The 21,098-nt window shown below is 40.1% G+C and overlaps 1 protein-coding gene across 3 annotated transcripts in view; it reads right to left on the bottom strand.

Annotated features, from left to right (window-relative positions):
* The window catches only part of ca16b (carbonic anhydrase XVI b), a 720,903-nt gene that overhangs the window by 682,571 nt on the left and 17,234 nt on the right, over positions 1–21,098 (bottom strand). The gene's annotated exons all lie outside the window — the stretch shown is intronic.

Here is a 21,098-nt window from a genome sequence, read left to right as displayed (position 1 = left end):
GGTTATCTGTCCGTTTTTTTTGTAGGTTCCTCAGTGTGTTGTTTATCCTATTGGTGAGCTGTGGGGTGGGGTCAAACTCCCTCTTTTGGTAGGTGTTGGTATCTGCAAGTAGTTGTTGTGCTTTTTGGATGTACTCTGCTTTGTTCAGGATGACCATTATTCTGCCTTTGTCTGCTGGTAGTATGATTATGTTCTTATTGTTTCTTAGTGATTTTAGTGCTTCCCTCTCCTTGGTGTTGAGATTATGTGTTTGTCTTGTCACCACTAAGGTACACAGGAAAGCCACACACACAGACCAAGTCCTGAACTATGAAAGCAACCACCCCAATACACACAAACTAAGTTGCATCAACACACTATTCAAAAGGGCCACAACACACTGCAGCACACCAGAACTGCAAAACGAGGAAGAGGAACACCTGTACAAGGTATTCGCAAAAAACGGATATCCTTGCAATTTCATCAACAGATGCCTAAGGGAGAGACAACAGAACGAGGACATGCCGCAACCCAAAGGACTAGGCACACTACCATACGTCAAGAACATCTCTGAAATGACAGCCAGACTACTGCGACCACTAGGACTTATAACAGCACACAAACCAACAGCCACTTCAGACAACAACTCATCAAAACGAAGGACCCGATACCCAGCATGAGCAAAACTAACGTAGTGTACAAAATCCCATGCAAGGACTGCACAAAACACTATATATAGGACAAACAGGAAGACAGCTAACGATCCGCATCCACGAACATCAACTAGCCACGAAACGACACGACCAGCTATCCCTTGTAGCCACACACGCAGACAAGCAACATGAATTTGACTGGGACAACAGTACCATTATAGGGCAAGCCAAACAAAGAACAGCCAGGGAATTCCTGGAAGCTTGGCACTCATCCACAAACTCCATCAACAAACACATAGACCTGGACCAATATACCGGCCACTACAGCGGACAGCTGAAACTGACAACCGGAAGCGGCAGGGACAGGCCACTATAAATGCCGGAGGAAACACCACAGAAGCGCTTCACAGGAGGCTCCCAAGCACTGAGGATGTCACCCAGACAGGGGACAAAACGTTTGCAACAAAAACTTCCAGCTCGGCGAACAGAACCACAGCAGCGAGCACCCGAGCTACAAATCTTCTCACAAACTTTGAAAATCCGAACTAGTTGCAGGGAGGCTGTTTTCCCTGATTGGGGAGGATAGAACAAGGGACACTGTCTCAGGATATAAGGTAGACCACCTATGACTGATAAAAGATAACATTTCTTCACTCAGAAGTGAGCTTGTGGAATTCTATACCTCAGAAGCCTGTAGAGGCAAAGTCACTGAATATACTCAGGAAAGAGATAGTTAAAAGATACTTTAAAATGTATCAAAAAAGAAGTGTGTGGGGAGAAAGCAGGAATATACGATTGAGATGGAGTCATAAAACACTAACAGACCCTTTAGTCCCACAGGTCCATGCCAACCTGGCCTTCGTCCCAGCCTTCCTTTATAACTCAAACCTTTCCTACCCAGCAACCCCCTTGGTAATTCTCTTCTGAACCCTCTCCGGGTTAATAATATCCTTCCTATAATAGGAAGGACGAGAACTGGACACAGTACTCCAGAAGAGGCCTCACCAATATCCTGTACAACCTCAGCATGACTTCCCAACTCCTGTACTCACAAGGAGTGAGAGAAACGCCTTTTTAAGCATCCGGTCGATACGTGTTGCAAACTTCAAAAGGATTATGTATGTGACCCCCCCCCTCGCCTCCAGGTCCCTCTGTTCAACAACATTACCCAAGGGCCGACTATTAATTGTAAAAGTTCTGCTCTTGTTTGTTGTACCAAAATGCAATACCTTGCATTTATCCAAATTAAACTCCATCCACTATTTTTTAGCCCATTTGATCAAGATTCCATTGTAATCTTCGTTACTGTCTACTATGCTACCAATTTTGGTGTTGACTGAAAAATTACTGACCATGCCTTCTGTATTCTCATCCACATCATTTAGATAAATGACAAACAAAAGAGGACCCAGAACAGATTCCTGTGGAACACTGGTGACAGGTCTCCAATCCAAAAAGTGACTTTTTAACCACCATTCTATAGCCTGCCATTATGGGCATGGTTGATCCATTGGCTTAATCAATGGCAGAGGAGGCTCAAATGGTGGAATGGCAAACTCCTGCTCCTAGTTTCAATGTCAAACATATGAAGGAGCTCAAATTCCAGGTATGTAGGAATGTTCTGGTAGGAACCACAAGCCAGGTAACATGCAAATGATATACTCAAAATCAATTAGTGTGTCCAATGTTTGGATGGGAAGGAAAATCAACTTCTGCTTTATTCTCCACAAAGAAAATTCCACACATTCATTTTGGGGACATTATCACTATTAATTACTTCGTATAGAGAATAAAGTTACTCTATCTCAAAACTATTTTAATGTAATTAGAATGATCAGTCAACAACTTCGATGCAGAGTAGATATCCTCATCAATATATCAGATCTGGTTAAAAGGTCTTACAGAGAAGGGCATGAACGAATTCAAAAGCTGATTTGTCTTACTTGAATGAGTCCAACAGAACCACTGAGACAAGGGTGATTCTCATTGTTCATGACACTCTTTGTGTCTAAATCTTTCAAGAGCAGATTTTGTCAAGAAGGTCAGCTCATCAAATGTTCTTCCTGCCTGTTTCAGTAAACTCTGTACCTTGAAAACGAGTTTTTTTTTCCTACAGCATTACTAGGCAAGGCTGTCAAACAAGAATATCACGGTCAACCATAGCCACATAAAACAGCTGGATTGTAGATCCCTGTCCATAAAGCATGGCACTAATTTCCCCTTCTCTGCCTAATTCACAGAAAATATCACTGTACTGCCAGCACTGCTCAGGGTACACAATAACCTCTTCAAGATGTTGCCAGTACTATGCTTGACAGTATATTCTGGGATATCCTGGCAGTGGCAAATACCTCTGGCTAAAAGTGGTAGAATCCAGCTAGCATTGGATGAGAGGGGCATCATGGGGGCATGGTAGGTAGTTAGTGAGGTGAATTTGGAATGTTAGTTTGCGAAAACCAGCCACGCCTTGAGGAGAGAAAGTCTTCATGAAACCCTTCAACAAAAATGACATACAAAACATAATAATATTGTGTCCCATATGTATGTATTTACTCAAGGTCTGAGTAAATCCCAGAACCTAACTTTGGATACAGCTGAAGAGAATCACTCATCCAAAGTAAGACAGTAGGATTAACAAAATTTTCCAATTCTTGAATAAGACAATGGCTGCATGGTATTAAAAGCTGAAGATAAATCAACAAAGGTAGCATGAACATGGCTGCCCAAACTATCCATGTTGAAGAAGTAACAAAGATTCATGAGGGCAGAGCAGTAGATGTGACTATATGGATTTCAGTAAGGCGTTCGACAAGGCTCCCCATGGGAGACTGATTAGCAAGGTTAGATCTCATGGAATAAAGGGAGAACTAGCCATTTGGATACAGATCTGGCTCAAAGGTAGAAGACAGAGGGTGGTGGTAGAAGGTTGTTTTTCAGACTGGAGGTCTGTGACCAATGGAGTGCCACAAGGATCGCTGCTGGGTCCTCTATTTTTTTGTCATTTACATAAATGATTTGGATGCGAGCATAAGAGGTACAGTTAGTAAGTTTGCAGATGACACCAAAATTGGAGGTGTAGTGGACAGCGAAGAGGGTTACCTCAGATTACAACAGGATCTGGACCAGATGGGCCAATGGGCTGAGAAGTGGCAGATGGAGTTTAATTCAGATAAACGCAAGGGGCTGCATTTTGGGAAAGCAAATCTTAGCAGGACTTATATACTTAATGGTAAGGTCCTAGGGAGTGTTGCTGAATAAAGACCTTTGAGTGCAGGTTCGTAGTTCCGTGAAAGTGGAGTCGCAGGTAGATAGGATAGTGAAGGCGGCGTTTGGTATGCTTTCCTTGGTTAGAGTATTGAATACAGGAATTGGGAGGTGATGTTGTGGCTGTACAGGACATTGGTTAAGCCTCTGTTGGAATATTGCGTGCAATTCTGGTCTCCTTCGTATCGGAAAGATGTTGTGAAACTTGGAAGGGTTCAGAGAAGATTTACAAGGATGTTGCCAGGGTTGGAGGATTTGAGCTACAGGGAGAGGCTGAACAGACTGGGGCTGTTTTCCCTGGAGCGTTGGAGGCCGAGGGGTGACCTTATACAGGTTTACAAAATTATGAGGGGCATGGATAGGATAAATAGACAGTCTTTTCCCTGGGATCGGGGAGTCCAGATCTAGAGGGCATAGGTTTAGGGCGAGTAGGGAAAGATATAAAAGAGACCCAAGGGGCAACTTTTTCACGCAGAGGGTGGTACGTGTATGGAATGAGCTGCCAGAGGATGTGGTGGAAGCTGGTACAATTGCAACATTTAAGAGGCATTTGGATGGGTATACGAATAGGAAGGGTTTGGAGGGATATGGGCCTGGTGCTGGCAGGTGGGACTAGATTGGGTTGGGATATCTGGTCGGCGTGGACAGATTGGACCGAAGGGTCTGTTTCCATGCTGTACATCTCTATGACTCTATGATGTTCTCTCTTTAAAAAAATTGTAGAATCCCTACAATGTGGAACCAGGCCATTTGGCTCATCGTGTTTACTTTTACCCTCTGAAGATCAACTCACCCAGACGTCCTATCCTCGAACCCTGTATTTCCCCAAGGCTATTCCTCCTAGCCTGCACATCCCTGGATGCTATGAACAATTTAATATGGCCAATCCACCTAACCTGCACATCTTTGGACTGTGAGAGGAAACACCGGGAGATCGTGCAAACTCCACATAGGCAGTCAGTCATCGGAGGTTGGAATCGAACCTGGGTCCCTGGCACTGACCACTGAGCCACCATGCTAGCCACTATTAGTTCAGATGGACAAAGTTCAAAACAGCACTGTCCACTGACTTAAGAGGTTGATTGCCAAATAGTAACCTGAACAATATGAGCAATGAGGGGGATCTAAAAGACACTTGGGCACAATCCACTTGAACTATTTCACGTCTATCAATGCTAAAGCAACTGGTCAGTAAATCAATAATAGAGAGCACAAAATGCAACAGAGTGGATTTACTAAGGTATCAGGGTTAAAAAGGTTTAGTTATGAAGAATATTCTTTCTTGAGCTGCACATGTGCACAACCACACAGCAATCCAAACAATGCAGTGCAATAAATTAAGGACATACAAAGAACAAAAAGTAGGAAGCACTGGCCATGGGGAAGCTTGGTTTTGGTTTTAGGCATAGCGTTTTACAGCACAGAAACAGACCGTCCAGTCCAACACCTCCATGCTACCAGGTTTCCCAAATTAAACTAGTTCTATTTGGCCCACATCCAACTGAACCTTTCCAATTAGTGAAGCTGTCCAAATGTTAATTTTGTAACTGTACCTGCATCTCGCAATTCTCTGGCAGCTCATTCCATAGATAGGATACCCTCTAGGAAAAAGTTGCCCCTCAGGTCTTTAAGCATCCTCACCTCTAACCTTAAATCTATGCACTCTAGTTTTGAACTCCCCTACCCCAGGGAAAAGATCTTTAGTATTCACCTTAAACTCTGCCCCTCATGATATTATGTCACCCCTCAAGCTCCTACACTCCAGGGGAATAAAGTAACAGCCTATCCAGCCTTTCCTTACAACTCAAACTAAGGAAGATTCTTGCCAATATTCTGTTGCCTTTCCAATTTCATGTCCTTCTAATCGAAGGCTTACCAATGTCTTGCAAAGCCACAAGATGATGTCCCAACTCCTATACTCAATGCTCTGAGCAATGAAGGCAAGCGTTCCAAAAAACATCTTCACCATTCCGTTTACCTGTGACACTACTTTCAATCCGTACATCAAACCCCAGTTCTCTGTTCATCTCCATTGTGCCATACTATTAACTATGTAAGTCCTGCCCTGATTTGTCTGATCAATAATTGCATTTATCTAAATCAAACTCTATCCACCACTTCTCAGCCTATTGGCCTATGTTACAAAGTCAAAAGTATATATGGTCACTTTAAGATAGAAAGTGCTTTTCTGAATTTAAAGTACAGCCGCAGTTGCCAGCTAAAGGTTCCAAATGTTACAACTGATTGTTAAATGGATACCTGAGTTTTTGTTGTTGTTTTGACAATAATTCAAATTTAACCAATTAGCTTAAACTATGCCCAGGATACCAGAAACCAATGGAATTAGAATTTTATTGTTCTGGCACCTGGAAACCAATCAAATTATAAGAATCTAATGTGTAAGAGGGTAAATAAGCTTTTAATTTGAAAATTCGAGGGAGAGCAATGGCCATCTAATATCTTGCTCTCAAAGAAATTAGAAAACACTCTCTATCAAAGGTTTCTTTTCATGTGAAACAAACAAGCAGCAAAACAAAAAAGACGACGATGAATCAGGGCGATCAGCAGCCAGAAGAGTGAAAGCCATCGAAAACGGCAGAGACTGTGTGGTCTTGAGATTAAGTTAATGTAATGTTTAATAAGTGAGTTATTATAATAGCATATTATTTTATAGAGTTGGAGTCAGATAGTAAGTAATTAAGAAAAGGGGTGTTTGGATCTGTGAATAGCTTCTGTTTCATGTTCACTATTAGAGTCAGAAAAAATGAATTGTTATTTTTCTTTAAGTAGTGGTATTTAGGAGTTCTCTGTCACTCACTCATATTTTAACCGATTACAAGAGGCGAGCTGTTCTGGGTGTTTGGTTTTAATTAATTGGAGTTCAACCTCAGCATCCTAACACACAGATAATCTTCCTCACTGTCCACTACACTACCAATTTTGGTGTCGTCCACAAACTTACTAACCTTGCTTCCGATATTCTCAGCCAAATTTATGTCAGTGACAACAGATTATTTGCAAGTGTAGAGATGTAACAGATGTATTCAAAACTGTAAGCAGATTGGTTAACATAAAAAATGTATTCCCATTGCCTAAATGCAAAAAAAGTGAAATAAGGAAAAATGGCTAGGTTGGAAATTTGAAAGAAGTGCAAACAATTAGAAAAAAAAGTTTGAAGCAGAATGTATAAGTGTTGCCAAAAGGAAAGTATTTTAAAAAAGATTATTTTAGAAGTGACTAATGAAAGAGCAATTGTTGGAGCTAAATGGACACTTTGACAAAGCATGAAAACATGCCAAATACACATAGGATGTTAAAAAGTCAGAAGTTTAAATATCAGCATCAGCAACTTTGAACAGGTGTGAAAACAATTATTTAGAGCAGCACACCACCAACGGCCATTACAGTCACTTGCCATTTTAACTTTTCCATCCCACTATGCCCTTTCTGTCCTCTGCCTCCTACACTATCCCAATGAAGCTCATCTTTCAATTACACACTGCAACTTCCGAGGCAACACCAAGTTCAATAACTTGAGATCATTTTTTCAGCCAGTGACTGCTGGTAATGGTTCTGCTGCTACCATTCAAAGCTCCTCTTGGCCCTTCCTTTATTTCTTTACTTGTCCCCATTAACAGCCCCTTCTTCCTTGCATCATTACCCCTACTCTCATTGAATCACCCTATCTTCCACCATAGCAAAGACCTTTCCTTCTGTTTTTCTGACAGAGGTCATTGACCGAAAGCATTAACTCAGGAATCTTCTCTGTGCCTCTCTGTTCTGGCAAGTATTTGTGGCAAAAAAAAACTGCGGATGCTAGAAATCAGAAACATAATTTGCTCGAAAAACTGAGCAAGTCTGTCAGCTTCGGTTAAGTGAGAACAGAATTAATGTTTTGGGTCCAGTGACCCTTCTTCTATTTGAGGCACTTTGTATAGGACAATATGAACAGAATTTGAGACTCTGGTCTCAAAATATGATAAATGATGTTATGATGCATAATTTCAAATTACACAGAATTATAGAATCTTAAAACATTTTAAGGTTAATAAAAAGAACCAACTCAATTTACAAGTTAATCATCTTTATATGCTTATTGAACTGAAAGCAAAATGAATCTCATAACCACTCTTACTTTGAAATTGGACAAAAATTCCTGTAAAGACTACAGAAAATTGTGCAGTAGACAATGATGGCCGTACACTCAGCTTTTGAAACAAATCAACTTTAAAATCAATACAAGTTTGAAGGAGCAAATGCAAATAAAATATTGTAGCTGAATTCAAATGCTTTGTATTTATACACTTAGAAATGCACAATAATGGTCAAATGCCTTGTCATGCAGATCTTTACAATTAACCATTTATCAACATTCAAATTTTGTTTACATGAATTTAAAGGACCAAATTCTTCTCAGGTCTATGGTCACTTGTAATCTTTAAGTATTAGTGGAATGATGCCAAGTTCAATCAATCCAAAATCATGTGACCTTCAAAACAAACGAGAAAATAACTGCTCAATACAAGCAACAACTTTAGAAGATAATTAACAACTTAATGAATGATCTGAACATTCAATCAAAAAAATGCAAATAGTATTAGAAATTCAAAACCAAAACAAAAAGCCCAACTTATTTATGCCCTGTACAAAGTTAAGTTGTCCAAGTTCATTTTTTTAAAAAAAATTGTTCTCAGGAGTATTAATCCGGGGAAATGTAAAGTAATAGGAAAGGGAGGGATACTCTGAGGGTCAGTGTGGACTGGATGGACAAAATGGTCTGTTTCCACACTGTAGAGATTCTATGATCTATGTGAGCTTCACAAACAAAGCCAGCATTTATTGTCCAGCTCGCATGGTCCTTAAACTAAATGTTTTACCAGCGAGGTAATTTTTGCGTCAGTCAGTCAGTCAGTCAGTCATATAGCTGTAGTCATCAACTCATACACCAAACTAAGTATGATCAACAGTTCTTTCTGTGAAGGACACTACAAAAGCAAATTTCTTTACATAAATAAAGATAGGTGCATGACCATTATTCATACAAACTTTTTATTACAAACTTATTAATTGAATTTAAAATCCCTCAGCTGCATGGATGAGATTTTAAATCATATCTCTGGAGCATTTGGTTGGACCTGCAGATAGTTAAGCTGGGAATATTCAACAATGCTTCAGTCCCCCCTTTTTGAAACTGTAGCTATGCTGCATGTGGCATTTTAAAATCGGTTTTTCCTGGCATCTCCTGAAGAACTATTTACATTGTAAAAGTTTACAATGTTTTACTGAATTACGGTAGCAACCTCAAAGTGTCTCTAACAGTTCCTATTTTAGTTTTTCAATTTCCTGTTTCCACTAAGTAAAATAAGACACAAGAATCACAGCAAACCCATAAGAAAGCTGCCAGCATAGTTATCTGTCCAGTTGAGTCACTGCTTATAGAATCATTAATAACCCCACAAAAATACAAACATGCATTTTTCATGAATTATCATTCACAGAAATTGTTATTTTACTTCCTCAGTCACATTTCACTTTAGAACATAAACACAATATCCTCAATGGTAGCAGTTATGTCAATCTCCCAGTTACTGATATGTTTGGCTTTCATTGAAAGAATGTAGTACAATGTTTTGTAAAATTTCAACTTAACCTCATTGTTATATACAATGTGTAATTGAACACAATTACAAACACCTACCAAAATTATCAACTAAATTACATTTTGTATTGATTTCTAGTTATTAATATCTTCTTAATGCAGTCAAAATTATCAATTCCTTATACTATTATTTTGATCGCAGGTTAAGTGGATTAGAGTAAAACAGAAAATCCACCCCAATACCATCAATACTTGCAGAGCATAAGGCTGTGAGAAGAGGTAAAATATAAATGACTCCACCAAAAGTTCTGCAAATGCTAAGCGATCCAGAACACATTTCTGCAAAACTACTCTACCTATGCTTACTCAGAGTAACCAGCAGAAAGATAAATATGGATAATCTTGGAATATGGGAGAATCATAAACTCCATCTGGTAGCATGTTTGGGAGGTGGGAACAGCATTTAATCAGGCGGAATGATCGTGTGTCTTAATTTCACAGCGTTCCTGCCTCTTCCAAAATAAAGTTCTGGGTGGCAAGATCCACAATCAACCTCCCTGCCCCTCAGCCAGAAGTTCTTAAGTTGCCAGTTGAGAACGACTGAAGGGCTTCATCCTACCACCACTGGTATCTACCTTGTTACAAGTAGAACAGATAGTGCTGATCTACTCACTATGAGAAGGGTCCTGCCCACCCACTGTACCACTCTCCTTCCAACCAATGGCCTGTAAATTCCCCATATTACTTACATGTGGCTTGTGGCAGGGCTCTGGTGCATGTAGAAGGTCCTATGACACAATTCTGAAAAGAAACCGAATTGTCTCGGTTGTCCTCGACAGTACTTAAACCTCAATCAATATTATCACATCAAATTTTCAGGTCATTGACACATTGCAGGTTGTGGGATCAGGCCAAGTGCAAACTGGTTGCTTCATTTCCTACATTATAATAGTGATTGCATTTCAAAAATATTTCATTGGCTGTAAAATACTTCAATGTTCCAAGGTTGTAAAAGTCATTGAATAAATGTAAATCCTTTTTCCTTCAAATCAATCTTGCACGTTCAGTATTATACTAGTGGGCGGCACGGTGGCACAGTGGTTAGCACTGCTGCCTCATAGCACCAGAGACCCGGGTTCAATTCCTGCCTTAGGCAACTGTCTGTGTGGAGTTTGCACGTTCTCCCAGTGTCTGCGTGGATTTCCTCCAGGTGCTCCGGTTTCCTCCCACAGTCCAAAGATGTGCAGGTTAGGTGAATTGGCCATGCTAAATTGCCCGTAGTGTTAGGTAAGGGGTACATGTAGGGGTATGGATGGGTTGCGCTTTGGCGGGGCAGTGTGGACTTGTTGGGCCGAAGGGCCTGTTTCCACACTAAGTAATCTAATCTAATCTTCACTTACTTCTGCTTTAAACTCCTCCAAAATGTTTGTTTCAGTAGTTAAGCTTTAGGAAATTCAATTTAACACTTCAAAGTCAGACTCCTTTGAACCAGAGGGAGTCAAAAAAATTACCCTGACCAGCAAAGTGTGCAATTCTCAGCTCTATTTCCTCAGCGTTACTGCATTCTCCTATAATAATCGCCTAATAAAGCTGCACAATTTCACAAAATAGGCAAGGATTGTCTAAAAAAATAGCCAAACAAGTTAATTCTAAGAACCAAAATATTATGGAAGATCTTGGAAAAAAAAGTAAGTAGATTTGTTTTATTTGCAGGAATTCACGAGATATCAATGTCACATCTTGCAAGGTATGATCTTTTTTGTTAGATTCAAACATATCCATATAATAATAAAACAAGCACTGGGAGATGACTTTATGTGTTCTAACATCTTTAGTATTCAACATCAACTTCATTTTTGTCTGGACACAAAACTGCTGTACCAAATAGAAAACATGTTTGCAATAGAATACAAGTAAATGTAATAGATCTTAATTATAATTTTTAATCTGTTAATCTTGGTTTTAATTGTATATTTAATTGATACAATTACTGCATCAATTTGTTTTATTAGCAATGCTTTTATCATCTGAAACAAAATAGCCCAGCATAAAAAGGGTTGACAGTTTTGTTTATTTTCAGCTCAGGTAACAATCTGTTGAAAAAAAAATCCCATTTGCACATCAGGAATAAATTCAGGACTGCAGCATAAACCTTGAGGTACAAAAAAAAACAATTTTAAAAAGGGAGTGAAAAAAAAATCTACCTGCATTCACTATGTTACGCCCCTCTCTAGCCTTCCATTTCCTGCTGTATAAATCTTTAATTGAATATTCCTTTTTACAAAAATTGCTCTGATTTAATCCACATTTTCAATCTATGAAATTGCAAAAAAAATGTAATGCTCACTCTATTATTAAGGCAGCATGTACTAGTGCTTGGAAGTGATTAGGTTTTATTTGAAATTGGAGGATATTTACTGGCTAAGATCATTTGATCTCATAAACCCAAATTTTAAATATTGATCACTTTATGCTGAAACAGCCAAGTTTCTTACACAATAATACTCTGAATGAATACAGTGTATGTGGGAATGCAGTTGTTGCATCAGCTTAATGGTACCTGGATAATTAGCTCAGCTGCATGACTTGAATATTCAACAGTGTGGTCTTCCTGCATTATAATTTAAATAAAGCCATTAATACTTGCCATTAATCCTCCTTCAACCAAGCAACAGAAAATAAACTTAAATAACATGGATACAGAAGTTTTATAAAATGTAGTGGATTGATCCAAGTATTTTGAGGCCTTAAATTGTACTTGTACAAAACTGGGTGAAAGTGAAAAACCTCAGGACCAATTCGGAGGACTGATGGCTTTAAAAAGTAAGGTCTCATATACTTTGGCACCGACATACATTTTACAGTGAGGAAGCAGAACCCACGCACTGCTGGAAAAGCGCAGCAGGTCAGGCTGCATCCAAGGAACAGGAGAATCGACGTTTCGGGCATAAGCCATAGAAGCCTTCCTGAAGAAGGGCTTATGCCCGAAACGTTGATTCTCCTGTTCCTTGGATGCTGCCTGACCTGCTGCGCTTTTCCAGCAACACATTTTCAGTTCTGTTAGACTGTGCCTGCTTGTAAACTTTATCTCAAATAAATAAATACTTGCTAAAGTATGTAAAAATTGGCTGCAGAGCTATTCTTCACTGCCAAACATTTTGGAATTAAAACAATCTTTGGTCTTCCCAAAACTTTTTGGTCTTTCTGGTCAGTGCAACAAATTTTCCTTAATGCAATGTCGAAGTTTAGAACCTTGCAATGTCATAACCTAAGTGCTGAAGGATGAAATGAAGCTTGGGGCAACCACGACAGAGGCACAATGGGTGCAGTTGCTGTAAAAAAGCTTTACAGCCATATAGTACTGTATATAGAGGGGCTGAAAAATGCAGAACCCCTTGGGCTATATGCCTCACAGAGAATTTACATTGAATCAAGAGCAATGAAAACATATAGACACCACATCGGGGAACATGGTTTATAACAAAAAAAATTTACTAGTCTCCTGATACTTTCCAAGTTGAGATGTTTTGCCCTTAGGCTGTATCCCTGATCTGGAATGTATTTTGTAAACATCGAGATCATTACAATTATATTGAGTGGAACATACTGTATGCGGACAAGGCGAATTACATTGCAAATTCTGTAATAATAAAGTCAAAATGTTTTGCAATACATTTTTTACAGATTTGAGTAAATAGAACTTTGGAAAGAAATGTTTGCTGTAAACAGTTGACTAAGAAAAAGGATGAAAATAATAATAAAAAATAAACTAAACCCGAAGTGAATATTTGGAAAATGGCAAAAAGTGAGGGGACATTGTAAACAAGTGATTACCCTATATTCGTTCTTGAGAGAGTCTGGACTATATCAGCCATGCAAGGTGGAAATGAATATGTAGAGAAGGTTATTAACTGACCAAAAAGAGGAATTTAGCTTTAATGATGTCACATCCTGCAGTAAAAAAAATGAAGGAAAGCATTTTATGAGATGAATGTGCATCAGGTGGTTAGTGATGAGCGTCTAAACCATATGATACAAGTTTCTGGATGAAATCTGCATTGGCTGAATCTTCGTACAACTGGTACTTAACCAAAAAAAAGTGAACTAATTGAACGATATTTTGCTACAAGGCACAATTTGTTCTCACTTCACTTTAATAAACTTACCAGCGGCACGGTGGCACAGTGGTTAGCACTGCTGCCTCACAGCGCCAGAGACCCGGGTTCAATTCCTGCCTCAAGCAACTGTCTGTGTGGAGTTTGCACATTCTCCAAGTGTCTGCGTGGGTTTCCTCCGGGTGCTCCGGTTTCCTCCCACAATCCAAAGATGTGCAGGTTAGGTGAATTGGCCATGCTAAATTGCCCGTAGTGTAGGGGAATGGGTCTGGGTGGGTTGCGCTTCGGTGTGGACTTGTTGCGCCGAAGGGCCTGTTTCCACACTAAGTAATCTACAAAAAAAAATCTACCCACCCCATCTCCACAGCAGCCCTCTTGCCTGATTCTGGCCACATATTACTACTTGTTGTACCCAGAACAATGCACACTGCTGGTATATCCTGGAATTGATCAGCATCCTTTGAACCATCGCCATCTTTAAAATATCATCGTGCACCCAGATAAGCACTTAGGAACTGCACAAGGCAGCCCGAGACTAGCAGTTTCCAAAGTCATGGTAATAAGGAAATTTGGCACCCAGCTTCATTGACAGGGACCTGGATGTCCTGCTGGATGGAGCAGCGCACACACTAGATATCCACGTTTCCCAGGGCAAGCAATGGAGGACACAACACTAGACTGACTATCTCAGCCTGACCAAGGTTACAATTCGATTCAGTGCAGTCTCAGCCATCTGGACTGGTGCAAAGCAAAGCAGTGTAGAAAAAAGGTCAATAATCCTCAACTTCTGTCACCATAAGTACCACCATCTTCTCTCCAATATTTCACATTCACTCTGCGACTGTATCTACCTTCCACCAAGGCTCATGCTAGACTTCTCTTCTGAATGCCTGCAGCATCTTTGCTCACTTGCTGTCATCTACCCCAACCCCAGTTTCATTTACTCTGCATGCCTTCTGCACTATTCAGTTGTTTGGGATACCTCCCCACCTGCACCAAAAATAATACTTGTACCTTCTTTAATACCTGCCAGTCTCTTATTCCACTAAACAAAAACAGGTAAGAGGAGTCAAGATGGGTGGTGTTGTGCATGATATTCTGTTCCTTACTCCTTAAGTGGAGAACATCCGGACTCTGACTGTTCTCAGCAACTGACTGATGGCATCCAAAATCCTCGACTGATATATCGGAAGCAGCTATTGAATTTCTGCAGGGGCAACCCACAATGAACGCTGTATCCTTTGACCAGCGTGAGGCCTCCTGACAACCGTGACAAGCTTCCTAGCTTGTAGGCCTAGTATCTCTCACCAAGGGGGCAAAGTGTAAAACGGCAAGGCAATGCTATGCAAGGCAAGGATGTTGTGAGCATCTACGCAGGCTTAGTACATGAGCACTATGACAACAGTGAATAGGGTGGAGATTCAGTCAGTCGATGAGCTGAGTGAACGTCCCCTGACCACGCACTGTGTCCTTGTAATAGCATTATGATGATTGTTACTGATGGAGCTGAGGTGTAGCAATGAAATATAGAAGCATACTGTAAGTAGACCAGAGATGAGCCACAAAGGTGCTGAGAGTCTGGCACATGCTAGATGCCAACATATGTTGACCAAGGGTGCATGTTGTCAGTACCCATTTAGCAGGGCCTGAGAATGTTGTTTGGTGCTGAGCAAAATGGAGACTTTTCTTGGTCAATGGTGAGCTTGAGTCACGAGCATCTGCTCTAACATCCATGTAGAGAATCCTCGATATTTAGTTTGTTTGGCACGTTTGCAAGCAAGAAAGCTGAATATCAATGAAGCAAGTTGTTCTGTTAATAAGGTGTTTAACAAGCAATAATCCTGTTAATTGGCAACTTGCTGCTATTTAGTAAGAAATGCACCTGTCGTTTGGCAGATACATAAATGATACAGTGCTCTAGACTTTAAGATTGGCCTCACTCGTCTTCTATCACAAATCTCATCAGAGACCACATCTTTCAGGCCCCTAAAAGTTTCCAACTGATCTCATAAATGTCTGACATGGTGGAATCTAATCTATTCCCTATCAAAGGGTATTGTATGAACCGACAGCACATGCACTGCTGTGGTTCAAGGCAGCAGCTCACCACCACCTTCCAAAGGGCAAGTAGGAATAGACAATAAATGCTGTCCCAGCCAGCCACATCCCACAAGTGAGTTAAAATAAAAACAACTGGTAAAACAGAAGTTGAAAGAATTAAAGAATGATGGACTTCAATAGATTTACAAAATTTCTGTTGGAAATCCCTAAATAGCACCTAAAATTAGTGGACTGTGCTAAAATGCATTCGTCCTTTATAGGACAGAGTATTAAGTACTAGAGTAGGGAGGTCATGTTGCGGCTGTACAGGACATTGATTAGGCCACTTTTGGAAGTGTGTGTAATTCTTGTCTCTTTCCCATCAAAAGGATGTTGTGAAACTTGAAAGGGTTCAGAAAAGATTTAAGAATGTTGCCAGGGTTGGAAGATTTGAGCTACATGGAGAAACTGAATAGGCTGAGGCTGTTTTCCCTGGAGCATCAGAGGCTGCAGGTTGACCGGAGAGAGGTTTATAAAATCATGAGGGGCCTAGATAGGACAAATAGACAAGGCCTTTTCCCCAAGACAGGGTTTGGGGGAAAAAAAAAAAAAGAGTCCAGAACGAGAGGGCATAGCTTTAGGGTGAGAGGGGAAAGATTTAAAAAGGGACCGAAGGAGCAACATTTTCATGCAGATGGTAGTACATGTAGGGAATGAGCTGCAAGAAGAAGTGGTGGAGGCTGGTACAATTACAGCATTTAAAAGGCATCTGGATGGGAACAAGAAGAGGAAGGATTTGAAGGGATATGGGCCAAGCACTGGCAAATGGCACTAGATTAGGTTAGGATATCTGGTCAGCATGGACGAATAGGACCCAAGGGTCTGTTTTGGTGCTATACATCTCTATGACTTTAAGTGGAAGCCTTTGTTGGATTGGATGTTTGTTGCCTTAAAATACAAAGTTTGGGAAAACAGCTATTTGTCTAGGCTTTGTGGAACTAGACATTCTGCAATGACAAAGAAAATAAGGGGATAACAATAGACAAGAGGTGCAGGAGTAGGCCATTCTGCCCTTTGAGCCAGCACCACCATTCATTATGATCATCCTCAATCAGTATCCTGTTCCTGCCTTATCCCCATAACCCTTGATTCCACAATCCTTGAGAGCTCTATCCAACTCTTTCTTGAAAGTATCCAGAGACTTGGCCTCCCCAGCCTTCTGGGGCAGAGCATTCCATACACCCACCACTCTCTGGGTGAAGAAGTTTCTCCTCAACTCTGTTTTAAGTGTTCTACCCCTTATTTTTAAACTGTGTCCTCTGGTTCAGGACTCACCCATCAGTGGAAACATGCTTCCTGCCTCCAGAGTGTCCAATCTTTTAATAATCTTATACGTCTCAATCAGATCCCCTCTCAGCCTTCTAAACTCAAGCTTATACAAGCCCAGTTGCTCCAATTTTTCAGCATAAGATAGTCCTGCCATTCTGGGAATTGACCTCGTGAACCTACACTCTACTCCCTCAATAGCCAGAATGTCTTTCCTCAAATTTGGAGACCAAAACTGCACACAATATTCCAGGTGCGGTCTCACCAGGGCCCTGTACAGCTGTAGAAGGACCTCTTTGTTTCTTTGTTATGAAGGCCAGCATGCTATTAGCTTTCTTCACTGCATGCTTGCTTTCATTGACTGATGTTCAAGAACATCTAGATCTCGTTGTACTGCCCCTTTACCTAACTTGACTCCATTTAGGTAGTAATCTGCCTTCCTGTTCTTGCCACCAAAGTGGATAACCACACATTTATCCACATTAAACTGCATCTGTCCACTCACCTAGCCTGTCCAGGTCACCGTGTATTCTCCTAACATCGTCCTCACGTTTCACCCTGCCACCCAGCTTTGTGTCATCAGCAAATTTGCTAATATTACTTTTAATAACTTCATCTATATCATTAATGTACATTGTAAATAGCTGCAGTCTCAGCACTGATCCCTGCGGCACACCACTGGTCACTGCCTGCCATTCCGAAAGGGAGCTGTTTATCACTTACTCTTTGTTTCCTGTCAGCCAACTAATTTTCAATCCATAACAACTGCCAAATTTCAAAATAATCCGGATACAAAAATGCAGGAGTTAATACAATTGCAGGATTACACTGCCAGGCTAACTCAGTGAGGGGAAAAAAACCTTTAGCATGTCTAGCTACTGCAGCAGAAACAAAACTAGCAATAAATGGACAAATGAATTCCAGGTATGGCTGTGTGATTTGAAGTATTGTAATTCAGCGAAACAAGCAAAATGAAGAGGCAGAGACAAAATTCTCAAAATGACACATGACAAAGTGAATTCTGAACATGATAATGAGGAGTCTAAACAAATTAATCTAGTCACATAAGGATTTTGTTCTCTGATGAAGTACTTGATAATGCTTGTGTCTTAATAGCATGTGGAAGAAATTGGTTAAAAATTTCATCTTGATTCACCAACTAGAGGATTGTCAGATCCTCAAAATATATAAAATTAATATGCACAGTACTCAAGATGGTCTCACCAGTGCCCTGTAAAAATGAAAAAAAAAACTTTCCTTTTTTTTCATTCAAGTCCTCTTGCAATAAGTAATAATATTCTAATAAATTTCTTCATTAGTTGCTGTACTTGTAATAGACTTGTGTGTTTCATGTACGAGACATCCAGATTCAATCACATCTCAGAGCTATGCATTCTCTCACCATTGTTGTGGTTCTGTTCGCCGAGCTGGGAATTTGTGTTGCAGACGTTTCATCCCTGTCTAGGTGACACCCTCAGTGGTTGGGAGCCTCCTGGGAAGCACTTCTGTGATGTTTCCTCCGGCATTTATGGTGATTACTATAAATGCTGGAGGAAAGATCACAGGAGCGCTTCCCAGGAGGTTCCCAAGCACTGAGGGTGTCACCTAGACAGGGATGAAACATCTGCAACACAAATTCCCAGCTCGGCGAACAGAACCACAACAATGAGCACCCGAGCTACAAATCTTCTCCCAAACTTTGAATCTCTCACCATTTTAGATAATAATCTCTTATCATTGAGATAAACACACTTTATTCTTTCCACGAATTCCCACATTATATCCCATTTGTACATCTTTGCTCATTCACTTAACCTATCCATATCCTACTCAAGTCCTCTTCACAACTTACTTTTCTACCCTTCTTTAGGTCTTCAGCTCAAAGTCATTTCGACCAATTATAAAGAATGGAGGCAGAGCACTGATGCCCATGGCACAACACTCATTACATCTTACAAACCAGAAAATGACTCATTTATGCCTAACCTCTTTCCTACCAGCCAATTTTCTACCTATGTTCCCCCTCACACCATGAATTTTCATTGAGGCAATGGTTATTAACATGTCACCTTATCAAAAGTGTTTCTGGAATTCTAGATGCAGTGCATCCACCAGTTCCCCTTAATGCACAAATTATTTATTCAAAGAACGCTAATAAAAGAGTTAAACATGATCTCCCTTTCACAAAACCATTTTGAGTCTGCCTGATTATCTTGAATCTTTATCAGTGCACTGCTATAATATCTTTACTGATAGTTCCAAACAGTATCCCAGAGAGCAGATGTGTGACTAATCAGCCTGCAGTTTCCTACTTTTACACTTCGCTTCCTTTTTGAATAAAGAAGTTACTTTGCAACCTTTGCAGTCAACCTCGGGTCTGCACACAGATTGGCAGTGCTCTTGCCAGAATTGACATTTAAATTTCAGAAGTTCCCGCCATAAATGGACCTCAGGTCTGTGCAGAAGAAAATCAGCTTCCAATTTAGTGGATCAATCTTATTATGATTTCACTGAAAATGCCAGGATGAATTCCTTCAGGATCTGGAAATTTGTCAGCGAACAGTTCGCTCAATTTACTCAATACGACTTCCCTAGTAATTCCTTTTTTTTCTTAAGAAGGTTCCTCTATCGCTTTGATTTCCTGGCATATATTTATTTCTAGGAAGCTACCTGCATTCTATACAAAAAAAATGCAACATAAAGGTTCAACTCATCTGCCATTTCCTTATTTTCCATTATTAATTCACCAGGCACACTGGAATCCAACATCACTTTGTAAACCCTTTTCCAATATCTATAGAAACCTTTAGTATTCCAGTTAGCTTTTTCTCATACTAATTTTTCCCTCCTTATTAATCCTTTAGTAAGTATTTGCTGTCTTTCTAAAAATTCTGTCCAATCTAAGAATTCTGTCCAAGTAACCATGGGCTGAATATATTTTTCTTGGCTCAGAGAGTGTTGAGATATTTAGAGGGATTCTCACTGGCTATCACCAAACGTTCCTCATTAATTACTTATGCCGCTCCTGTGAGAATGAATTCTCCTCTTGTCACAATGGATTCTTCGGACAGCCACTCAGCAGATATTGCCAGAAAAAAAATCAGCATTCCTGGTGATCTTACCATCTTTGAAAGATAGCTATACACCTGGATAAATGTTGGTAATTGATTTTGCTCCCCTCTGACTGTAACGGCACAGCAGGCACAATGCCACACTACCCATGACAAATAGTTGGCATGATCTACTAGGGAAGTCGTATTGTTACACATGCAACTCCATTCTCCCACCCTAGTCGCGCACTCAATCACACCACAGTTTACCCATTCTGAGCTTCATTCTCATGTAAACACCCTCTCTAATTAACTGCTACTTTGTTACCAGTGCCCAGCCACATATATTGAGTCATTGTCTAGTAGAGATCCTACTGTTTGCCTCTATAATAATGAGGAAGTCCAAACATGATGATTCACAGCTAATAGATTTGTCAGGCCTAACCAATCCTTCATGAATCCATGCTGACTTACCCAAGGTGATCAGTTGCAATTTACTTGATGATACACTCCAACAATTTCCCCACCACAAATATTAGGCTAACTGCTAGATAACTCCCTGGTTTCACTCAGTCACCTTTAAGGAGCAGAATGACAAGAACAAATTTCTAATCCAGGAGATATAATTCCTGAATCCAGGGAACTCTGAAAGATTAAGATTAGGGCATTGACAATGTGCTGTCCTACCTTCTTTCACACCCATGGATGAAACCCATCAGTTCCTGGGGATTTGTCAATCTTCAGTTCCACTAATTTCCCATTATTGCAGATTTACACAAGTTAATTTTGTTTAGATCCGGTCCTTCATTATCTGTTAATTTGTTTGAGATTTCTGGCAAGTTATCCTCCTTTTCTGCTTGAATAATGAAGCAAAGTAATGGTCCAACAGGTCTAACATTTCCCTACGGTCACTGTCAATACTGCCATGCACTGCCTTCAAATCTAACAAAAATGCTGACATGAAGAAATTTTTACTCTTCCTCAGAAATAGGTATTTGTAGAATAATGCTCATGCAAAACATTTGATCTAGTTTGTTTTAAAAATTTGGTTGCCTAAAATCTAACTTTTATT

Source organism: Chiloscyllium plagiosum, unplaced genomic scaffold (assembly GCF_037043375.1).
Source record: "Chiloscyllium plagiosum isolate Xiang-an unplaced genomic scaffold, Cpla_swu_hap1 HiC_scaffold_14, whole genome shotgun sequence".
Classification (NCBI taxonomy): domain Eukaryota; kingdom Metazoa; phylum Chordata; class Chondrichthyes; order Orectolobiformes; family Hemiscylliidae; genus Chiloscyllium; species Chiloscyllium plagiosum.
The sequence above is the reverse complement of the archived record's forward strand: the minus strand, read 5'-3'. Positions and strand labels throughout refer to the sequence as shown.